The sequence below is a fragment of the Lonchura striata genome, chromosome 20, assembly GCF_050655825.1.
Source record: "Lonchura striata isolate lonStrDom1 chromosome 20, ASM5065582v1, whole genome shotgun sequence".
NCBI lineage: Eukaryota > Metazoa > Chordata > Aves > Passeriformes > Estrildidae > Lonchura > Lonchura striata.
Genome location: NC_140722.1, coordinates 5,543,293 through 5,566,764, shown reverse-complemented (window position 1 = coordinate 5,566,764; position 23,472 = coordinate 5,543,293). Strand labels below are relative to the sequence as shown.

At 40.5% G+C, this 23,472-nt stretch overlaps 1 long non-coding RNA gene across 3 annotated transcripts in view; it reads right to left on the bottom strand.

The window, feature by feature from the left end:
- LOC146765711 (uncharacterized) overlaps positions 1-23,472 on the bottom strand; it is a 335,663-nt gene that overhangs the window by 162,763 nt on the left and 149,428 nt on the right. For all 3 annotated transcript variants that reach the window (XR_014949631.1, XR_014949630.1, XR_014949632.1), the window contains one exon: positions 406-23,472. This exon is cut by the window's right edge. This is a non-coding gene — a long non-coding RNA (uncharacterized LOC146765711). The remainder of the gene's footprint in view (positions 1-405) is intronic.

Sequence of the window (23,472 nt, the reverse complement as noted above, 5' to 3'; positions counted from 1 at the left end):
AACAGCAGAAGACCCATGATTCAATCCCTTTATCTTCTGTCTCTGGTTGACATTTTTAATTTCTCAGTCTATCTTGTTTTGTTCTCTTAGGTTTAGAGGATTTGAATGGTTCACTTTCAGCTAAGGGTAGTGTTGCAGGGTAGGATCTTTCTAACATGTCTTTTTATATTTGAATATTCTCCTGAACATTTTCCATTGCTTTGAAATTCCCTCTGAGAGTAACTGGAGAAAAGTAGTTTTCTTCAGCTTCATCAGCTCCCTAAGACTGTTCTGCTGGGGAATACTTATTTCATATTAATTATATCTTTGGTTGTCCTTGTAGTTGTTTTGTGCAAGTGTAAATCGAGTGCATGACAGTCCCTGTAAGCAAAAGGCTGTTTAAGGCATTGTGGGGGTTGTACTTACAGACAGATTTCCACAAAATCAGGCAGGAGATCTAAGTAGTGCACAAGCGATCCCCAAACCACCACTAAGCTCATGTCTTGACCTGCCCATCAGAACAAAACTGACACTTTCTAGGAGAGAGAGGATAAGGAGAAAAAAAAATATCAGAAATAACTATGAAATCAATTTTCAAAGCTATACATCCCAAACCTTTCATTGAGTCAAATACACAAAAAGCAGGACAAAACAGAAACAAACCCAAGTGCAGAGAAGCTCTGCCTCTGATGCAGGTATAACAGAAACATGAGCTCCCTTGTCTCATTTAACAGTTTTTAAGGTGGATTACTTCCTTCAGAAACCAAAGAAGCCTTTGCTGTACTCCACAGCTCATCCCACCGCAGGCAGCAGCAGCAGAGGGGATGTTCTGTGACCTGTGTGTGTAGCTGAGGGGAAATGCAAAGTTTCTGCAGAAGTCAAAATGGGTGGAAATCAGCTGTGGACATCTGGGTGGACATTATCTGCCAGCACAGTCCTCTCTGCTGGCCTGCTTCTCCCTTGCTGCTGCACATCTCCTACGTGTGCACCTCTGCCTGTGTGTTTAAACAAAAAGGCTGATAAGGAGTACTTGTCTGTCAGTGGTATCTGAAGCCCACGGCTCTTTCAGAGCATTTGGGTTTACTTGGCGGGTCATGCTGACTCCTTGTGAGCCATTTATCATGACAAAAAAACTCCAGAGATTGGCACTACGCCAGTGTCTTCGCTTCTCTTCCCTCCCCTCACCCCTTTCTCCCCTCCTGGGTATTGATGCTACATGAAAACAAACCTCCAGTTCACATAGCAACAGAACATTTTTATATAACCCCTGCATGGGAACGCTGCACAAACCATTGGACAATCCCTTGCAAGCACGTTAGGTAATTCCAGCATATTTTGCTGGTTTTTGTCAAAAACACCCCTGACTAAATGAACTATAAAAAGGGAAGAGGATCTTTTGCACGTGGGCCAGATTTGAAACACAACTTGGCACCAAGGACATCAGGGGATTAGGGCACCTATTGGTTCCATGTTCTAAATTTTGCCATTTTCCATTTCACTTGGAATCGAACTGGGGAGTCCAAAGCATTTAAGCCAGTTTTTGCATAATGTAATTGAAAGCAAAGCAGTGCTGGAGGGATCTGCTGAGTCAGGGCTTTAATAAGACAAAGACAGAAATTTAGATTTTGGTGGACACTGAAAACTCCCATAGCTATCCAAAGCAGAGACGTCTGTACAGATTGTAGTTACACAGTTATAAACCAGCCAGGTCATCTTCACTTCTCTCATCCTGTCACAAAAGGTTAATATTTGCAATAAGGACATAATAAATATGCTACTTTAAACCTTTTCACAACATGCCCACCACCACATATTTACTTTGGGTTAATCCCATCTTTCAGGTCTTCCACTACTTTGCTGCAAGGATCACAAAGGGGGAAAATTGAGGATTTTTACTGCTTTCCCCTGATCAAGGACATCAAGACAGGCAAATCAGGACCTACAGTAACATTAGAGCCACTGTTTACCACTGGTATATCTTACCTGTGTGCACTGAGCTCAGCTCATCACAACACCTTGGATTAAGGACAGAGCTTTTCTCCAAACCCTCCTGATAGCAATCACTCAAGATTTTTTGCTTACACTACCAGCATCCCAGGATTTCCTGGTAATTTCAGCAAGTTGCTTGCAGTTCCCAGACTTTAGGACAGTGCTGATAACTTTGACTTCTCCTGCTCTTTTCCTCTAGTGTAGTACAGCCTTTTGATCTTTTTCATTAGGTCTTAAGTAAGTCACTGGAAACATTTTGTGGTGAGTAGGTGGTATGGGAAATATATTCTCTGGACCTTTCCAGACCAGACATCTACTGCCTGATTGCTTCAGCTGTGGTGCAATGCACCGGTCCAGTGCTCCTGCACCATTTGGAAAAGATAATAGTTAAGGTGTATCTATCTATCTAGGTTATTGTACAGTGCACATCATTAAAGGATAATTCATGCAGCAGCTTGAATACAGGTAATATATGACAAAAATGATGGACTAACTTTTGTAGCTCTAGAGAAATTCTTCTATGTACCATTTTCTTGACTGCAATGATAGGAGTGGAAGGATGTCTTGATTAAGATATTCTGTCCCCCATTATCTCTTAATTCCTTTGGATCATTCCCATCTTTACTGTACCCCTTCTCAGCATCAGGGAAGATGAGCAGGTCACTCATGAAGTTCTCTCCTCACATAAAGCCCATACACAACATGCTGAGCTTTCATGCAGAAAATTTTTTAGACATGTGTGTTCCATCGTCAAACTGGCTCAAAAAATCATCTGAAAGTCTCTAACTAATTTTGCTGCCTCAGGAACCTTCATGACTTCATATGGGCTTCAGCTTTTTTGAGTCTTTACTCTAATGTCTTTCAGGTTCAGCAAAGCAGAGCCATGCAGGATTGCTAGGAAGTGTTAATGGGCTGCAGTGGCTCTGTAAGCCAGCACTGCCTGGCAAATTATCACACCCCATTGTCACTTCATCAGCTGGCAGCCTCGGACAGCTAGAAAAACACAGGGGCCTCTGTGCTCAAGGTCCCTCACACTGGTGTAGAACCCAGGAGAGCACCCAAGGCAACTCAACCCTCAGGATCAACACTAGAGTCCTCTCAATATGCTGTGTAATCTTCGGGTTTCAAGAGAGAATCTGCTTTTCTTCCACAGCAACTTGCTCAGTAGTAAACTCATCAACTGCTTTGTCAAATTTGCCTCCACATATATCTTGTCTCAAGCTTTCAAGAAACTCCTGTGCTTTTGTTTCTGGGAAGAAACTTAGAAAGCCTTTTGGGGAACACTCATTTCCTTGCTTTATAAAGAAGAAGCAGAACAAAACCAGCATTTAAAAGGCCGACCACATAACACAAGAGCTATGCAGAAAGAAATATCTAGAAGGAAATTCAAGGCCCTAAGACAGGTTCTGTGAATCAGCATAAGCAGCTCTCTAAAATGTAAAAATAAGAGAAACCAAATATATGCAGCCAACTTGGTGAAGCTCCATTGGCAACCAATTATGCCCCGAGCCTTATTTTCAGAAGTGTGTGCATGTAATGGTGTGTGCAAAAATGAACAATCAATAGTGTCCTTCATTTATATGACTTGCCATGATTGCATCCTGCAGCCATGGTAACTGTGCCCCCACCTGAGGGGCTGCAAGAACAGATATGCAGATTTGCTGGTGGGTTCCCATCCTAACTGCTGGGAACATCTCATTTTAAGGAACCTCAAACCCCAAAGTCGTGTGTAATAGAAGAGGCTCCGTATCAGCAAAGGGGTTTGTGTGTGTTACGTGGATATAAATGCACACGTGAGGGTATTTAAATGTAAAAAAAACAACATGATTGACTTTTTCTGTTGCATTAGTGGTGACAAGAAGGAAGAAGCATCAGCTGAATCCTTTGCACATGCTGCTGCTGCTGCTCACAGGGTCAGCAAGGACTCTGTGCCCCCAAGGGGTGACTCCAGATGTGCTCCAGAGCAGGGGACAGGCAAAGCAGTGCTTGGCTTCACTGGGGAGCTCAGGGAGTGCTGCAAAGGCCAAACAAGCAGGGGTACAACTCTTCTACACAGCACGAGCATCCCTCAGGGCTCTGCTCTGGTTAAACAAGTACAAGACTTCTGGAGAGTAAAGAAACCTTTTACTTTACCTTATGTTAAAACAAGGATAAAAACCATGCAGAAACCAGACATTTGCCTCTGACGTTTTCTAGAAAAAGTCCTGCTCACATTCCCAACAAGGAGGAAAGGTTGTCCAGTCCCAGCCAGGGCACTTTTTGGAATCCCAAATCTCTATTGAGAGAAGCCCAAAGGTATGATGGGGAGAGTTGAAATAACTGAGTGATGCAGACACAGCTGAGTTGACCTTTTCCTTTTCCCCTGGAACAGGCCAGGAAAAAAGCAAGAAATAACAAAAAAAAATATTTATTGAGTCTACAAATGCTCCCTTTCTCCATGCAATGGAAACCCTTTATGTCATAGTCAGTGAAGAGAGGAGAGAAAACCCTGCAGAGCTATTTCAAGCCACAGCATCTCTGTCCTGGTGTCAGCTGTTTTGAGGAGGAGTCTGCACAGTGGGGGAGTCCAAAGAGAGAGACAGGCATTGGGTGGGTGTCAGGAGCATCAGAAGTGGTGAAAATGGATTGAAAATCACTGCTGCCTCCTTCACAGCATAGATTTTGCTGTCTACTCTGCCCCAGAGTTACTGTCCTGTGCCCTGCAAACACACACACTTGGCTGGCCTTGACACTGCCCAGGTCACTCAGTTCCTCCTAGGTTTTATTTATTGCCTGGTATTTTTGAGAACATCTTTTGTGAGAGAAGTCCTTAAAAATAAAAAGCTTGTGTATCCAGTTTAACCACTAGATAAAGCCTATACACATTGGATAAATCATTCTACAACCTCTACATGCATTACCAATTAATTATTAAACAGGTATCTATTGCGTGTTTTTAATATGCATAAAAGTAAAGACAATTCCAGTTGCCATGCAACTGGCTGAGGATCATGTAAACATCAATGTAGTACTTTAATTTTCATGAATAATCTTCTGTACCTGGAGAGAAGGGCTCAGCAGAGCCACAGACCAGAGCAGAGGAGCAGCATTAAGGTGCAGGGGAATTAACCACTTGGTATCTGTGCCCCCCACCCTTTTGGGCATTAATTTGATTATCAGTGTAGCAAAAAAGGCCAGGACCTTGTATCCATGGACTAAGGTACAATTGTTTGGCCCCTGGAATTGCAGCCTGAGAGATTGACATGGAATATTTATATACAATGCAATCAAGAGAGGTCTTATTGACAATCAGCCATAGCTCAGCATGCAGCTTGATAAGACTTGTAATTATACAGATGAAAAAAGAATTGACAAAAGATGTATGTGATGATTCCAGCTGATCTCTACTGCTTCACACAGACAACATCAATCTCTGCTTCATTTGGTTTAAAGTACAGATGGTTCCACTAAGCATCAGAGATTCCAGTACACATCCCAAATAACATTGCATACTTTCTCTCTCCAGAAATTTACTAAAGAGATGGACTTCAGAAAAACAAAAATTTCTGTGAATTCAGGCAAAATGTGGGTATTATTGTTGTAAATAAGAAAATTGTTAATAAAAAAGTGGGGTTTTTTATAAAATAGATTAAATAATACATTTTTATTTCAGAAAAAACTACATTTAAGGTTGCCAAGGAATTTCTTTTTTACTTTCTCTTTGCATTATTCTTTCAGTTTCCCCTGGAACAAACTATTTCTTGGCATGCTTACAATAAAAAAAAATTAAAAATAACTATTTGCCAACTGCATAGACTGAACAACATAAAACCAGCAGAAATATCTCCCACATTTAGAAGCAGCAAGTAAACACATAGTTTCAATTCTATTCCATCTCTTTCTCCAAAACCCTTTCTCCTGTAGTCTAAACAATCTGATTTAGTCATTAGTAAGCCCGAGTCGTGCTTTTAAAGCTAATTTACGAAGTCCTGAGGTTGTTTATTTTCCCTGCTCCACTCTTGCAAAGGCTGCAGGGTGCCTTATTCCCACGAAGACCTGCATCCTTCAGGTGATGTCAATGTTATTCTCGTTACCTGTTTCACAGAGTTTTTCCTTCCACCTCACTTTTGCCTTCCCTGCTGACAGGCTTGCCAGGGAACACACTCTCTTAGGTTGTAGTTTAAATTACAGCAGTGAGAACTTGAACCACCTTTGTGTAACTGATTGATAGGTTTAGCTGATATTTTTTTTTCTTAGGGTTTTGTTTATTGCTGGTTTTTATACCTGCATACAATTTATTAGAGTAGGCAGTATGGTCTTAAACACAGCTAATATTACTCCTTAATACACTCTAAAGAAATGTTTGGCATTTAACTTTATAATAAAAGGTATCAATTAGGAACTGTCAATGTTTTCAGTAGTGATATCTAATTACTGTAACTTGCTATAGGCTATCTTGTTAAATTCTAGTTGAATGACTAAGTATTCCTGACAAGTTTAATGCATTATTAAAGGTGTAATTACTTGGTTATTGCTCATGTAATTCTGAGTTAATTACATGACATATAAATTCATCATTTTTATGTTTATTGAACTTTGGTAAATTCACTTTTAGCTTTTGCTTGGTATTTACACCATGACTCTCTTCCACACATTTTGAACTTAAAGGAGATTCAAGCTGCATTTTCTCAGTACAGCAGGAGAATCCAGGAAGGGGAAAAGATCTATAATCAAAAGTCCAGTTTTCCCATTAGTTTTTAATTTTCCTATGCTTTCCTTGCCAGCTGCCATTTAACCATATTGTGATTTGCTCAGTTTTCAACAGAAGAAAAGGAGACTACAAGTTTTCAAATGGTGTGAAACGCTGATCCTACTGAAATCAGTGGCAAAGCTCTCACACAGAAGAGCAACAGGAGTTTACCTCTGTGAAGCTTTGTTCTGGGGGCAGAGAATGAACCCCCCCAAGGGCACTGGGATATGGGATTTCCTCAGAGCTGGCATCAGCAGTCAGATGCTAAAGGGGTGTCTCCAAGAGTCAATCATTGTAATTTCTACTCACAACACTCAGGAGAAACATATAAATAAACTGCATTTGAAATTCCCTTCTACTGTTCTGCCTCCTCCCTGTACAATGCCTTATTTCCCACCCTGGATTTGCAAACACAGCCCCTTGTGCTTCACCAGCTCCTACCTCAGCCCTTTGCTCCCAGAGCCCTCACTCTGCTGACCCCCAGCAGGTGGAAAAGTAAATGCTGTCCATGCCACGGCTACCAAATGAAAACCTTGACAAGCTCAAGGGCCATCATTATACAGTCAGTGAATCTGAGGTTATAAATCTTGCTTCATTCCCATTTGGAAGAAAGATCTTCAATTAAGCAGAAATTGATTTTCTAATGATTTTTTTTTTTCCCCTGCTCATGATTGGTAAATTGTTTGAAACTGTTCCAGCCCAACAACATAGAGGCAGAACAATTATACACTTACTGTAGCTGACAGCAGGACTGATTCTAAGCCAGTGAATTGAATCTAGCCCTTTGATTTTTTGGCAAGAAGTGCACCTTGCAACAATTACAAAGAAAAAAAATATTATCCTAGCTAACCTTTGCAACTCTCAAGCCAGTCAGAAAGCAAGGAGGAAATGCAATGGGGCTTGGGAAGTTGTTTCTGATTTTATGGAATCCCTCACTACTCTGCAGTGTCTGTAACACTGAAGTTAGTGCAGTTTCCAATTAAATAAATTACTTAAGTAGTAGTTTGTGATGACCGAGATATTAGTGGAGGTTTGAATAAGTTATTTGGCAGATCAAATGCCACATTACCATTATTGATAATGATACTTTGGAAATTAGGGACCTACAAGCACAGTTTTCAAGGCATATCTGAATTTTAGTGTTGATGGAACTCAAAATGGATCAATTCAAAGCCCACTAAGCTTACTTGGAATTTTTCCATTAATTTCAAAGCTTTCTACACAAAAACTTAAGGCATAGTACTCCTATAAAATAATACTTTCTGTGCACAGAGAACAATCAGAATAGGATTAAAATCCTATTAGGTATGAATTAAACTAATAATTTAAACCTTACTCTGTAATGATACGTTGACAGGCACTGGTTTACCTTCTAAACTCTCTAGATATAATTCTGATCCTACTAATTTTGTTAATAAGGTATAATTAAAAGCGAGATCCTTCCATCTACAGGACAATACTGAAAGCAATTACCCATGTTGTGTTAATAATTAGTGGAGCTCACCTTAACTCACCATCCCTGGAGGGATTTAGAAGTTGTGTGGATGTGGTGGTACCTGGGGCTATGGTTTAGTGGTGGACTTGGCAGTGCTGGGTTGGTTTTGGTGATCTCAAAGGCTTTTTCTAACCTGAATGATTCTATGACTTCATGACACTGCTGGGACAGGGCAGATGCAAGCACAGGACAAAAAGACAAACTGCTCCAGGAGAAGTTAAAATGTCACTGTCAAAGCAACAGACAGCAGACTCAGAAAAATTGAGAATGCAAAGAAGCTCAGAGGCAACACTATTTGTCAAGAAAGACAAGTCAGTGGCTCACTAGCAATTTAGTCCTGGTTGTAACTTTGTGGGCACCCCAGACTTGAACAAAACCACTGGAGCACAGGCCAATTCCAAGCCAGCCTGCACCACAATCACAGTAATTTCAAAGCTGGACCATGGTATGTCTCCAGTTTAATCCAGTTTAATCTTTTTCATCTGCAGATGACGTTGGCCAGGAGAATCTAAACCTTGCTAGAACGAGTCAGTAAAAGTAGGTGCCACATTTCCTTGAGGCAATCAAAGTAAATCCCACTTTCCATCAGTCTAATAAGGAAAGTTTGGAGATTTTCAGCTTGCATTTCCTCGTATGTTAATTTCATCTCTGCCCACATATTATTCTGCTTGATCTGACCTGAATCTGACTTATTGCATTTCCCAAACTACTTTTCATTCAGCGGTTAATTAAAAGATTTGGTCCCTGACACACTGCTTACAGCCCTTATTGGCACCCATTAGCCCAGCTAGACTAATTCTCCTGAAAAGCAAACTTCCTTATATTCCTAGGGTCAAAAGTTCACAGACAATTCCCTAAATCTTTAACATTCACTATTAGTTCATTATTTGAACCTACTCTGCTGTAAGAAGCTGTATTTAAATGTAAGCATAAAAAGTCATTCAAAAAAGACAGTTTCTCACACAAATTCATCACTTGCCAATTCCCTCCATCTATGTCTGTACAACAATAGGACTGTACAGCACAAAAAATATGAATATTTTTTCAACTTTTCTTTGAGTTCTTTTTTGTCTAATATACAACCAACAAAGAAATGTTCTAATTTACACTAAGCAATTAGCACATGTATTGTGCCTCTAAATTATCCCAGTTTGTTTTCCTGTGCACACACCTGGAGCACAGCAGTGCCTTTCAGGGTCATACAGGACTAAAATCCATTCATGGACACCAATATACACTGAAAGCAGCAGCACCTGTGTTCTCATAATCCCACTGAAATGAGTCAAAACTCAAGAGCAGATCTCAGCTGAGGCTGTAAATAAACACACACTCATATCCACACACACAACACGACATTCTCTCACACACATATATGTGAACACTTACAGACACATTGAAATTCAGCCCATTTTAGAGATAAAAGATAAACCAGAAAACTGTGACTTGGATCTAGGTGGTGGAGCCCCCAAAGCCCTGAATTCCTGACAAATCTGGCTTCTGGGCTTTAGTTCAAGCCCATCATTGCTGTACTCAGATGAAGCTGGAAACAAAGTCACTTGGGCAGGTGTGTGGGATGGGAAAAAGGCAAAGTTTAATTATTAAAACTATGTGGCTATGCAAGCATCATACTTAAGTAAGAGGAGTTGTCATTAAACTCAACCTTTCCCCCTTGAACCTGGTGTCTGGAATAGCTCAGACACCAATGATGACCTTATGTAGTTCTTTTAATTATTCTGAAGTAACCTCCTCCAGCTCACTACAAGCCCTCAGCTACTTCAAGCAAAGACATTCTAATGATTTCGATTAAATCTTGGCCTCTCCCCAGCAGAGCACAAATTAAAAGCATTACTAGGAGGATACAAGCTTCAGCCCTTGGAAGTGTTATATAAAGAATGGGGAAAGCTGCCAAGAGCTTGTTGTCATTTCATACAGAGTGGGGATGATTAACCCCTTGGTGGCTTTTCATACCCTGCCAAGATGACACATCTCACTCCTGGGGGTTTCCTCCTTGTGACTGCCCCCCACATTGCACTTTACACCCTTTTCAACTTAATATTTGGATAATATATTCTTCCAATGAAGCACTGTCATATTTAGGCTTTGAAATGAGCTGTTATACTGTCAGAATTTGGAGAAAAGAGCTCTAGCTGGGCTCTACAAATCCCATTCCAGAGGTCCTCTGCCTTGTCCAATCCATGGCTGCATTTCTTACACAAAAATTATCATGGGTAAAAACCATGATGCATGCCTGAAATAAATGCACAAAGATCTTAAGTAAAATAACTGTCTCAAAGTAACTACGAAGAATGGGAGCTAAGCAAATGCTATTTAGATCTTGGTGTCACTATAAGAAACAAACTTTAAACGTTTACCCTCTCTCCATTTTCTTTTTAAAATGCAAATAATGAATTTTAACAACTGAAACTATTGACTTTCAGATATTTGGATAAAAAAATTTAAAAGATAGATGCAAGACCAAACTGTTTCTAGAAAGGAATAATTGTCACATCAGTGAAGCTGCTTTACTCAGGCTCCTATCTGCAAAAACAGAATCACAAGGTTGGAAGAGACCTTCAAGATCATCAAGTCCAACCTGTTCCCTGACACCTCAACTGAACCCTGGCACCCAGTGCCACATCCAGGCTTTTTTTAAACACATCCAGGGATAGGGACTCCACCACCTCCCCGGGCAGACAATTCCAGTACTTTATCAACCTTTGTGTGAAAAACTTTTTCCTAATATCCAACCTATATTTCCCATGGTGCAGCTTGAGCCTATGACCTCTTGTTCTGTCAGTAATATAAGCCTACAAAACAACATAAGCCTACAAATTCTGAATTTTCTCCTTTACACGTGGCCACCAGCACTCAGGCAAATGAAATAAACCTCTGAAATAGTAATCATCCATCCACTCCACTCACTTTGCACAGCACTATTGGAGTACCTGGATGCCAGGCAGCAGCTGTTCTGCCCTCTGAGATGCTGAAACCCCCAATATTCAGACATGACACAGTGCAATGTAAATCAGAGGGTCACAATTAATTAGTTTTGTAAAAACAAAGTGAGAGAAAAGATTGCTATGTTCAAGCTTTTGGTCCAGTATTAAACAATCAGAAAGTTAAAGCAGACCAGCAGAACATTTTAGGATTAATTTAGAGAATATCTTTTGAAAGGTGGGTGAGATGAGACACTGCTCTGGGAGGTGACGTGGGGGAGCTGACACAGCCTTGCAATGTCTCATCCTCCAGATTTATACAAACGAAATCAAGGAAGCACTAAACCAGCAGGGGTTTATTATCTCTAGAGATAACTACAGACAGTTTCATTTTAAAAACAATCAGCATCATCATCACTATGTATTTTCCATTTATTGAAACACAGGAATGTGATGGAATATCCAGCTCCTTCCAGAAGTCAGAGCAACATCCTCCCTAAAGAAAAATTTCCATAAAAAGAATCAACTCACTTCATTTGTTCTTTTTTTTTTTTTTTTTCCTAAATGCTGTACTGAGCCTCTGCTTGCCCCCTGCCTGCATCTTGGCATTCCTAATCCTCACTGGTATTCTTATTTCCACCCAACAGTCTGAATATATTGGCTGCTCCTTGGTGTGTGGTCCAGAGGAGGCCATGAAGATGCTCCATGGGCTGGAATGGCACATCTATGGAGACAGAGAGTTAGGGATGCTCAGCCTGGAGAAGAGAAGGCTTCAGGGAGCCTTAGAGCACTTTCCAGTGCCTAAAAGAGCTTCAAGAAGCTGGGGAGGGACTTTGGACATGGGACTGGAGTGACAGGACAAGGGGGAAACAGCTTTAAACTGACAGTCTCTATTTAGACTAGATATTAGAAAGGAATCCTTCCCTGTGAGGGTGGGCAGGCCCTGGCACAGGTGCCCAGAGCAGCTGTGGCTGCCCCTGGATCCCTGGCAGTGCCCAAGGCCAGGCTGGACGGGGTTAGGAGCTCCCTGGGATGGTGGAAGGTGTCCCTGCCAAGCCAAATCAGTCTGTGAGTCCATGATCTTGATTTCAAGGATACGGATGTAATCACCCAGATCACATAGTTTAAACCTACAGTAATGCTACAATACCAGATTTCTTTGCACAGAATCTTTCCTTTGCTACCAAAGAGCTTCTCTAGTGTCCCTCTTCTCTCTTCCTTTATCAACCATTTGTTATTTGACATTGAAAGGAGTGGAAAATCTGAAATTCAAAACCTTATTCCAGTTTTATAGTGAAAACATACAGATTGTCAACTTTTTACATGAACATACTTTGCAATTTTCAACTAGCACTATTTTAAAATTGTTTTTAGAAGTTCCACTATCTCTTAATAGAAGCCCTGAAGCCACTTCAGAAAAGAGAATCACAAGATTGAAGGTAACAAGAGGAGAGAGCAAAAATATTATTAACCATGTGTAATAATCACAGCACAAAAAATTATGCTTAAAAATTTCTCCTTTTCATTTGATCCCGCATTTTTATCCTCCTGTTGCAATGCACCAATGCTGTTCCACTGAGCAATTCAGGACGAATATTCCTTAATATAATACGAAATCCCCAATCAATTAGCATGTCAAATCAAGAAACAATTCCCTACCCCACATCAAAAAGACCCACTCCTACCTTTTGTCAGTCAGTGGGTTGAAATAAAGAGATAGTTGCACACAAAGCAAGCTGTCATGTCAAACAATACATCCTTCACTCAATCGACATATAAACACATTAAAATGTGGCAGGAGAAGAGTCAGTTGAACCTGTTTAATGGAATTGGCTAATTGGATAAATTACACTTTGATAATGATGATAATCATTGAGGAGACATCCTGTCCCGTAGTTCTGTGCAGAACTTGGCTTGCTACTTCCCCTTCTCACTTGATTCCTTGTGTTAGAAAATGCAGTGTAAAACACCTAAAAGACCCAGCTCTGCTTGACTGAAGGTTTCATCCACAGCCCTTTTTGTAACCCAGGATTGGGTAGTTGTAAGAAACTCAGTAATTTGGGACTGCAGTCTCAATATGCCAACACAGTTCTCAAAACACGGTTCCAACACATGATGGGAAACTGAAAAATTACTCGCTCTGAATACACATCATTTTTCATGCACACAAAATTTCTTCTATGAATTCATATTGCTGGAGAACATGTAGGCTGGAATAAATAATATTAACCAGCCTGCCATTAGCATATGGCAGGCACACACTTTGAGAAAACTTTGACACTAAGCAAACATTTAATAATTAGTGTAACCATCCATTAATAGAATTGATATATACATTTAATAATCAATGTAATTATCCATTTATGGAACTGAAATATTGGTTCTAAAAGAATATTTTTAATAAAGCAATTTTACTAAATAATCTCTCTTCCTTTTACAAGCCAAGTAGAAATTTAACAAATACATGATACAAACTACATATCTTTCACCATCATGCTAATTCACACTCATTAACACTGCACAGAAATCAGTGCAGCATGAATGGGGTTGACTTCCAACTCAGACAAGACTCTTGAGCCCAAAGTATGAAGAGCAAGAACATTGGGAGGCATGAATCTCTCCGTTTCACACTCCATTCCCCAGGGGTGCAGTCAGCATGGGCAACCCCCACCTTCCCCTGCCCAGCATCCCCCTCGCCCCTGCACTGCCAGGCCAAGTTTAAAATAACAAAATTCCACATATTTATTTGCCTTTTACAACAGAAGCCCGAGCAGAACAGCCACCAAGGGAAACTTAAAATGAAACTGCAGCTTAGGGTCTGGAGGCAAGGAAAAACGCTGACCTGGTTGGAAATGAAGAGATTGCACCAGCTTTCTGTTTGCATTCTTCATGCCCCAACCATCCTAAATGACTCTCAATCACAGTCCCATTCAGAACCAGACATCTCCAAATTGTACACAGAGTAAAACATTATGAGGAACAATGTGAATCCTGTTATGGGTCATTGGATTTTTTGTGATTATTAAGATAAAGTCTGAGACACAAATGCATTCTGCAGAAAAAAAGGCCACGTGATAATTGATTTAAGATGAAAATTGATCAAGTAGTTTTTATAAGGCATAAAAAGATGGCATTTTCAAAGAGTAATAAAAATTAAAAATATTCATTTCTTATATCCCCTTAAGACACATGAGGAGTAGTCAGCCAAGATCTCCTTATCAGATGGTTGGCACCATCCAACAGAAGCAGACTTCATTTGCAATTTGATTTGTGCAGCACAGGGCTGAAATGAAGACCAGTGAATTTCTGAACTACGACATTATATGCATCCAGCCTGGAACTCCATTTATCAGAATGTATTTTGTGGTCTAAAGTATCTTTTAATCATACAATATTTGACTAAAAAGTGAATGGTTTTAATGATGTTTACGCTATTACTTGGTAATAGTAAAGGGGAAGATGGTTCATTGGTTAATTCAGCCAATTTTATTTTTCCTGCCATTTTGGAAACAGGCAGAAGCTTATGCTTGGCAAGGTTCATGGTCTGGCAGATCTGCAAGATGCAATCTTTTAAAATCAGGGCTTGGGAGCACAGAAGTTAATGTTTAGAGGGAGCTATGTTATTTGGCTCCTGAGGATTCCTCAAGATGCAACAAACATCTTGCCTTTCTCTCTTCCAGCATCAAAAGCATCTTACACCACTGTGTAAGAGCAGATAACCAAGATGAGCAAGTTACACAAAACACTATGGTGTAAGGAGACCAATATCCATGAAAAAGCAGCTGAATAAACAAAGCCCACATTAAAAACACTACGGTGTTCTGAAGTAAGATGATTTGTCTTCCTTTCCCTCCTTATTCACGTGTGATTTGCTATTGCAGTGTCCAGGACACACTGCTTAGAATAAACTGTCAGACCAAATCTGGTTTTTGTTCCTTCCTTTGGTCAGAGGAGACTTTGCTCCTCTGCCAGCCACACATCAGGCTAAAGTGAAACCTGTTCCTGTTTTCTCAGTTATTCCCCAAAAAGCATCTCTTATGTGATTTTTTTTTTGCTCTTGGGTATTTTTTCCCCCCATTTTCCAACAGGTAAAACAAATTAGTGATCAGGCGAGCCACACTTTGAAATGCCTAGAGGTGGGAGGAGGAAACAGGCAAGGGAGGAGTGGGAAAAGAGAAGATTCAACTGCACAAAATAAACCCTTCTAAGAGGGTTGGGATTTCACTTCCATTGAAAGGGTTGTGCACAGGTGAGGAGTTCTTGGGATGATTTTCCTTTAGGTTCCCAGTGGACAAGTAATATTTCAAGAAAGACAGGCTGCCTTATGGGTATCCTCAGCCTCTTTCCCTTCCCCTCCTGACAGGAGGTGTTTGCAGGGTGCTTTAGAGAAACACAGACACTAATCCAAAAAAACAGTTGGGGAGTGGGAGTGGAAAATTCCTAAATTCTTAACCATGAAACATGCAGTGTATCAACAGCCTTTGAAAACATCAACAAGCCAGGCAGCTCCCAGCACTTTGCAAAACAAATGTACTCAGATATTAAGGCCGCAGAGGTGACTTTGTCAACCAGCAGAAAACATGACAACAGCAAAGCAGGGAATGTGGGGGGGAAGTTGTTTGGAATTTTTTATTATTGTCAACTATGGAGATGAAAACACAGACATAACTTGGTATCTACTCCCACAGGAAAATTGCATTCAGCCTGGAAGTCTACTTGAAAAGAAAAACAACAAATAACAGAAAATGAGCAGGAAAAAACAAAGGCTTTTAAGCCAACTTCTCCATTCCCTATTTGGCACAAGTCTGCAAGGAGGAAAGAAAAATTCAAGTTTAAGGCATCTTTTCACCTTCTGTGCTCATCACCAGATCAGCTAAGAACAATTTAGCAGCTTGAGCTAATCCTACCCATGTGTGGTTTAACCCAGACCCCAAAAAGGGAAGTCCCACTTCCCTCTAAGTTGGGAGGTGACCTGAATGAACTGCAAAACCCCTTCAATCAGCACTTCAGGGAGCAAAATAAAGTATTTTTCTGCCTGAATTACCTCCACTCAGGGTTCCAGTGGAGGAAGTGGGAGCTTCCCAAAGGAAGGGCAGGAGAGGGGATGGAGGGAGGCTGTTCCTGTGGGTGCCAGGAACAAGCTGCCGTGTCTCCTGGGTTGCAATGCCACGGGTGCCCTGCTCCCTGTGACAATGACACTTTCTGGGTATGCCAGAGGTCAGTGTATCCCTGCCATGCCCCTCTCACACCCTGCTCCTGGAGATACTTATCATTAGGAATACACACACTGTTCAAACACCAGCCTGGTGAACAGCTGATTTATGACTCCAAAAATGTCACAAAATACTGCAGGTGCAATTTGAGGGTTGAGTTGATTCTGGTACCAGCCCCACCACTGCCCACACTTACCTTCCTTCCCACCCACAGTTGTTAGTACAAGTATTTCTCAGGAATCATCATGAAATAAATAGAAATAAACTTCATAAAATGAAAACAGGTAAGTGGAATACAGATATTAGACATGATCACCTCAACGATCTAACTCACAATTGAATGTCAGCTCCAATAGTGTGAGGAAAGAGAATTTTCAAGATGTCAGTGAGAGTGAGGCCCATGGGGGCCACAACCTCCTTAAACCATCTTCTCTGCAAGATCAGAACAGCTACCCTGGAGCAGCTTGAGATGGGATTTTTACACCTCCCCAAACCCTTCTGTGTCCATGCCATTAAGATGACTTGTAAGTCAATCTTCTCCTAAACCCCATTTTCCTCTGCTTAAATTGCAGGTCAGCCTAGGAACAAAACCAAGTGGGAGCTCTTTGCACATATATTGTTTTGAAGTGGGTGAGGAGGAACCTAAAAGGAATTTCAGTTCTTTGGGGCTAATAATGTTCAAAGGCAAGAGCAGCTTTTTGTATCAGGCTTCCATCTGGGCTGTACCCAGGATTCCCATCTTGAAGTCAATGAACCTTGCAATGTTTTATCTTATAGCCCTCAAAGGCAGTAGCACGTTGAGTATAATCCATTTTTTAAATGTACAAAACAAAGGAATATATTTTCCATATGTTTGTCACATGTTTCATTCAAGTCCCATTGCCAACTCTTAGCACAGCTGATGTGCAGTGGATTTTTAGGGGCTAAACTTAAAAGAGTTAGGTCTTAGCTGTGCATTTCTGTTTAATTTGTGCACACCCACTGCAATTGTTTGTAAGCACTGAGCAACCATGCCTGAAAATACCTAGTAAGTATGAGTAGTACATACTCTAATGAGTATGTAAGAGAAATCCCATCATATAGGATATGCTGTACAACACAGCTTGGAAAGTTTGTTAGTTCTCTTTTATTCTTTTTAAAGAACATATGTACATTGAGGAAGGACTACAGGGAAAGGAATACAACTTTACAGACACACGCTCCTCGTGTACGCAGCAACGTGAGTTTTATCACCACAGGGTTTGAACTTTCTCCAATTAAACTGTTCCTTTCTTCTCCAAATATAAAAGAAATAAATCTTATTAGTTTACATGGATTTATATAGTGTGTGGAAATGAATTCATGTTTTCACTTTTAGATTACTGAGTTTCGTTCAACTGTGTTCTGACTACAAGTATCTTTTCTAAAACCAGAGCTTGGTGTTTTTTACATAAATTATTTAGCTGATGAATTACAGGATATTCAAACAAAAAGTAGAATGCTGTTCCATACAATATTTTTTCATTTTTCTCTAGCAGAATTCAACAAAGTTATTTTTTTTTTCCTTTGGCCTAAGAAGAGAAATTGAAATTCATCTTAGGTAAAAAGCACACCAGAGACACTTTCCACTTGGTTTTCATAGTTACCTTCCCAATAAGAACCAGCCTTAGTGTGAATGCCATTTCTAATGTGTTTCTACTTGACAAACAGAACAAAACAAATCCAAACCACCAGGAACCCATGTACAGAATTCTTCTTTCTCAATCCGTAAAATAATAGAGCAGAACCAGTAGAGAAATTCAACTGCACTCTTTTGAGTAAGGAATAGAGGAGATTAATCCAATCTCCTCTGCACCAGGCTCCAGCACTCAGTTCTGGTTCTGCCACCAACGCTCCTGCAAAGTCTCGAGTGAGCCACATCAGCTGCCATTTTCCCAAACCTATTCCAATTTGGGTTTGATTTTCTGTTTAGATTGGAGGTTTTCCAAGTCAGGAAGTGGATGTCATGATAAACCAGTTTAGCACTAGCAAGGGTCAGCTCTCCACTATGGCCCCAGTTCTCGGGACAAGGATGGCACCACCGCCGTCATATCTGGTTACAGAGAGGCCAGACCTCCTTCTACCTTTTCAAATAATTACCTTTAACATGTGATGAGTGGGCACAGACAAAATAATTTAATGATCCTGAAGATGGTTTAATGATCCTAAAAGGCCCATGGAAACCTGGGAGTGCAGAATGATCTTGGGCAGCCAAAAAAGCAAGTCACTCAGCTTTTCTCTATCTGTGAGTGATGGGGAGCAGGAAATAAGTGTCTGATCATACATATTCATGTGTCTTCAGAATTAGGGACATTTAAGTTTGGGATACTCTGGGGAAAAATTACCTCTGTATGGCAAAAAAAATTAACCCTAAGCCCCCAAGTTCAGCCCAGCCCTGGTCACTGACACACAGCTGAGCTGGTTGCTCAGCCTGTCTGGGGTTAAAGGCAGTCATGCAGCAAACTCCTGCCTCGAGTGGGTGTTTTCAAGGCTGTGTCCCTTCACTACAGCCAAGAACAAATGTCCTCCCACAATTCTCGGAATACTCCATCCATTCACATCGCCTTTCCTGTTGCTTACTCCATGTTCTTATTTTGAATATAAATTCCCAACATAATAGAACAGTGTACAGCTCCTGACCTCACTAACATTCTCTTACTAGTGAGAATGGATATTCTCTTACTGGTGAAAATTGGGATTCTGCCCCAATCAAACCAGAATACTTCATGAACCAGGGAAGGATGAGTCGTTTCAGGCCCTGCTCCAAAGGGTTAAAAACTTTACAGGCCCCACAGGCAACTGCTGCTGAAGCACATCCTGTCTCTACTGATGCACTTCTGGTAAAGTACCTGACAATAACACAGCTCCCTTATTAATCAGGTATTATCTTTCATTTGCATATGCTGCAAGCTGCTGTGGATGCCGGTGTCAGTACTACAGCTGCATACACAATCCTTCACTACACCTCTGTACACCGATTTTTGCAACAAATCCTCATTATCCAGCACGAAGGTGGACACTCTACCTTGTACTACAAGGTCCCTGTGCAAGTTATTAATGATTAAAAGCAATTTCCTACCTCTATGTTCGCATCTCCATTGCCCATGCACTTTGAAAAACAGAATCTAATACAAATGACATGGCTTCCAAAACTTTCTGCTTTACCCCTGGGCAAAAAACAATAAACACCTTGATGGAGCTTTTATCAATCAATTTTCATTTAGTTTCTTTCTATTAAAAAGTCTTAAGATGCTATACTGAACACAGGGAGCAACAGCAATGTACTTCAAGGTAAAACAACAGTATTACTCAAAACAATGTGAATGGTATGTTCTGCAATTTGTGGAGGTAGAGCCATTGATCTACTTTATTGCAAATCACAGCCTATCATGGGATTAATTTTTTTTTTTCAAATATAAAGCAGAGGACATTACTCTGACTTGAAAGGATTTTATTTTGCATTAAATTGGCGAAGTAACAAATGCTATTTGATATACATTTACCAAATAAGAGCAGCTATTCATATTGGGCAGCACACAATGTTATAAAATTATGGCATAATTTCCTGAGGGAGCAGCTATGAAGGTGCAGATGTCCTATGCCTAATAAAATTCTAATTATTATATAAATAGTCAATGAAAATCAAAATCTGGTTCCTGAATTAATTTAAAAGCTTGACCTAGTCTGAGCCAGTGGTGTAAATCCAGAGGAGTTCCTATGAAGATCCTCTGGTTTTACATCAATCTGTTTGAAATCAGAAACTTGGCCCAAAATGCTAAAAAGCACAGACCAACTGCCTATTGATGTCTGCATAGATTTGAAAGCTTGATGCAACAGCATTAGCATATTGATTCTTTCCCCCCTAGGATTTTGCGAGAAAAGAAATAAAAATTCAGTGTTTGATCCCAAATCTGAACAAACTTCAGGGCTTGCTTACAGTTTGGTACAGAAAAACAAAGCAAGGGAGATAAGAATGTACAGATTTCAGCTCACAGCAGACAGATACAAATGGGCTGCACTGACCACAAAGAAGACAAGAGGCTCTTTTAAGTTAAAAGAATAAAAGAAACATGGATTGGAAATTATTTTCTTAGAGTGAAACATCTTGCAATGCAATGACTGAATACTAAGGAATCCAATTACTATTGTGGGGAAAGAAGCCTTTACAAATGGGCTGTTTAAACACAAAAGCAATCTTATTAAAGATTTCTTCATCAAACCTAAGGTTTCATTGGAATTACAGATCACTTAGGCATCAATGTGACAGGCATCTAATATGGGGCTCAAGTAAACTGAAAAAGTCTCACTAATCTCAAAAAGCAGGGCCTGAAACAATCAAATTTGGTAAAAAAAAAAGAAAAAGTTTGGATTTACAATTAATCCAGCTCTGGACTAATGGGAATCCATTGATTGTAACTGAGGATGAATTGAAAACTGGAGCAATTCAAGGGAAACCAGTTTGCCTACCTCCCTGTATTTGAGTAAAAGTAGGTTCTTACCTATTCAAACTCCAGGGATCTTTCAAAACTAACTAGCAGATTCACCTGGTCACTCAAATTCTTGGTCATACTTTGGGCTAATCATTCAGAACTGTGGGGGCTAAATTCCCATATCCCAGAACTGGCAGTGGGGTAATTCTAAGATTCTGCACTGAAAATTATGTCATGATACAAGAGCAACTTGGAATCCCAATATTGCTCCTTGACAGCACCTCAAGCACCAGAATATTAGACCTCACCCTAGGTGGGAAAATTACAAAGATAAAAATTCAGGGACTGGAAACTGCTCCTGATTTTTTTTTTTTTTTTTTTAATAGAGGATGCAGTGAAAGGACTGCATGACACAAAACTTCGTTTCTGCCTCTGTGAGCCCAGATAAATCAGTTCCACAAACCTTTGAGCCAGTATCACTTGCCAGCCACAAATATCAGCCACCAAGATGGAAGTTTCCATCCTGCCTCTCCTCTCTGCTCTGTCCCTGGTCAGGGGTCCCTCCCAATCCTTTTCTCTCCATGGACATTCACCACCCCCAGCCATAACCTGTTACAACTCTCTTGCCTTGTTTTTCCATCCATGGTCACACTTTACCTAAAGCGGAGTAGGAAGCAGAAGCCCCCTGTGCAGAGGACTGCAAAATGGAGACAACAAACAGATAATCTGCTTCCCCAAGAGATCACACCCTCATAGTCACTTTTTGCATCTCAACACATATTAAACTGTCCTTATAAGATTTCAAATTTCTTGTCTTTTTTTTTTTTTTTTTTTTACTTTAGCCAGTTACTTGTCCATCCCTCCATTATCACCCCAGGAAATTGCTGATAATTGTTTATTTATTTGAATAAAATTAGAACACATAAGAATGCTTAACATCATGTCCTTAAAATCAAACCAGCCTGGCCTGTACTTGAATAAGGATTAAACTGGTACCATATAATAACCACAACCATGTGATTTCAAAGCTTTTTCTCATCACATACCCTGCCCCCGTGTTGGGAAGAGCACTTCAGCTCAATCAATGCCCATGGGAGGTGCACCAGCAGCTATTTGCTGATGTGAACAGAGTGATTGAACATATTTTCCTGCTCAGTATTTAAATCTTGGCTACTTCTTAAGTCTACCCACCAGTACATGGAGTACCAGCTCTGAGCGTGACCCACTATTTCCAGGCATGGCTCTGCAGTGTTCCCTGAGGTTTGCAACTCAAACAGCTCATTCTGAGAGCCCTTTACATGCAGATACAGGCTGTGGTGAGGAATTCTGTGAGGTTCAAGAGCAGGTTAAGCTGTATATATAGACACAGCTCAGTGAAATCCTCATCATCAATTGGGAAGTTAAGCATTCCTCAATAAATATGATAAATCTGACAGCAACTGTGTGCCAGCCCCTCATTCTGGTACTGACACAGGTATGGAACTGTGCTTGCACCTGAGTTTTCAGTGAACTAGTTAACATTTCCACTGGACTTTTCATAAAAATAAAACAAAATCATCAGACAACTCTTCTAGCATAACTGCACTTTCCAGCACAGCTTCCAAAGCTGGAAACATGGGTCAACACTGGAAATATTTCACATGGCACCTAACCAGTGTGGAAACAAATGCCAAGCATGATCTAGTGTCATCCAGATTAGCTCCTGCTGGTGCTTGGATTCAAATTAATGGGTTACCCTCCCAGCAAATGTCACAGGAAAACCTTGCCAGGAAACAGCTTACAAAAAAAAAAAGTCCTATTTCATCTTGAATAAGGGATTCCATTTCACTGAAGGTTCCTTCTCCATGGCCTCTGTCTGAGCACAGCTTGGGAAATACTTCTGGGAAATGAGATCAAACAGCATAAACACCAATTTACACAAGGAACCAAAAAGGCACCCAAGAACCCAATATATCAAAAAAAGTCCTGCCCCCTAAATTTATTCCTGCTCTTTAATATTTCTGATTACTTTCAAATATTAAAAGCTATCACACACCTTTCAGAAAGGACAAAGTTACCACCAAGAACCTTTGAAAGACTTTGCCTTTCTCCTGTTCCTGTTAAACTCTGATAAACATCTAGGATGGGAGGATATGTCACACAGTGTCTAAAAATTGAGACAATTTCCTGAAAATCTTACTGACCAGAGGGAAAGGACTGTCAGTTTTTCTCACTGTACCTTAGCTACAAAGCTTCTACCTTCAAACAAACAAAATTCCCATTTTATTTAGTTTTTTATACCTTAAAGTAGCTCTGTTTCTTCTTTTGGATCCAAAGAGCTAAAGTGGCAGGGAATTGGTCTTTTTGCTACAGTATTCCTCAGCCAGTTTAACTCTTGGCCTGGCTTCACTCTCTCAGAGATGCCAATGTGCACCAAAAATGGGCCAAGGATGGGCAGGTGGGATAAGGATGGCAGGACTGACTCCTTTGACTGGAGCTGGGCATTAGAATTTCACACTCATAAGTGGCACCCTGAGCTAATCCCCCGTGTTCCCTTACAGCCCAAACTCACCAGCTGGGTTTGAAGTAATTCTGAAGAAGTGATAACCTCAGCACAAGCAAAATGCAGACTAGAGCTTTCCAAAGGTGCCACAGCAAGAAGTAATACTTGTCTGGTATAATTTCATGGGCATGATGGAGCTCC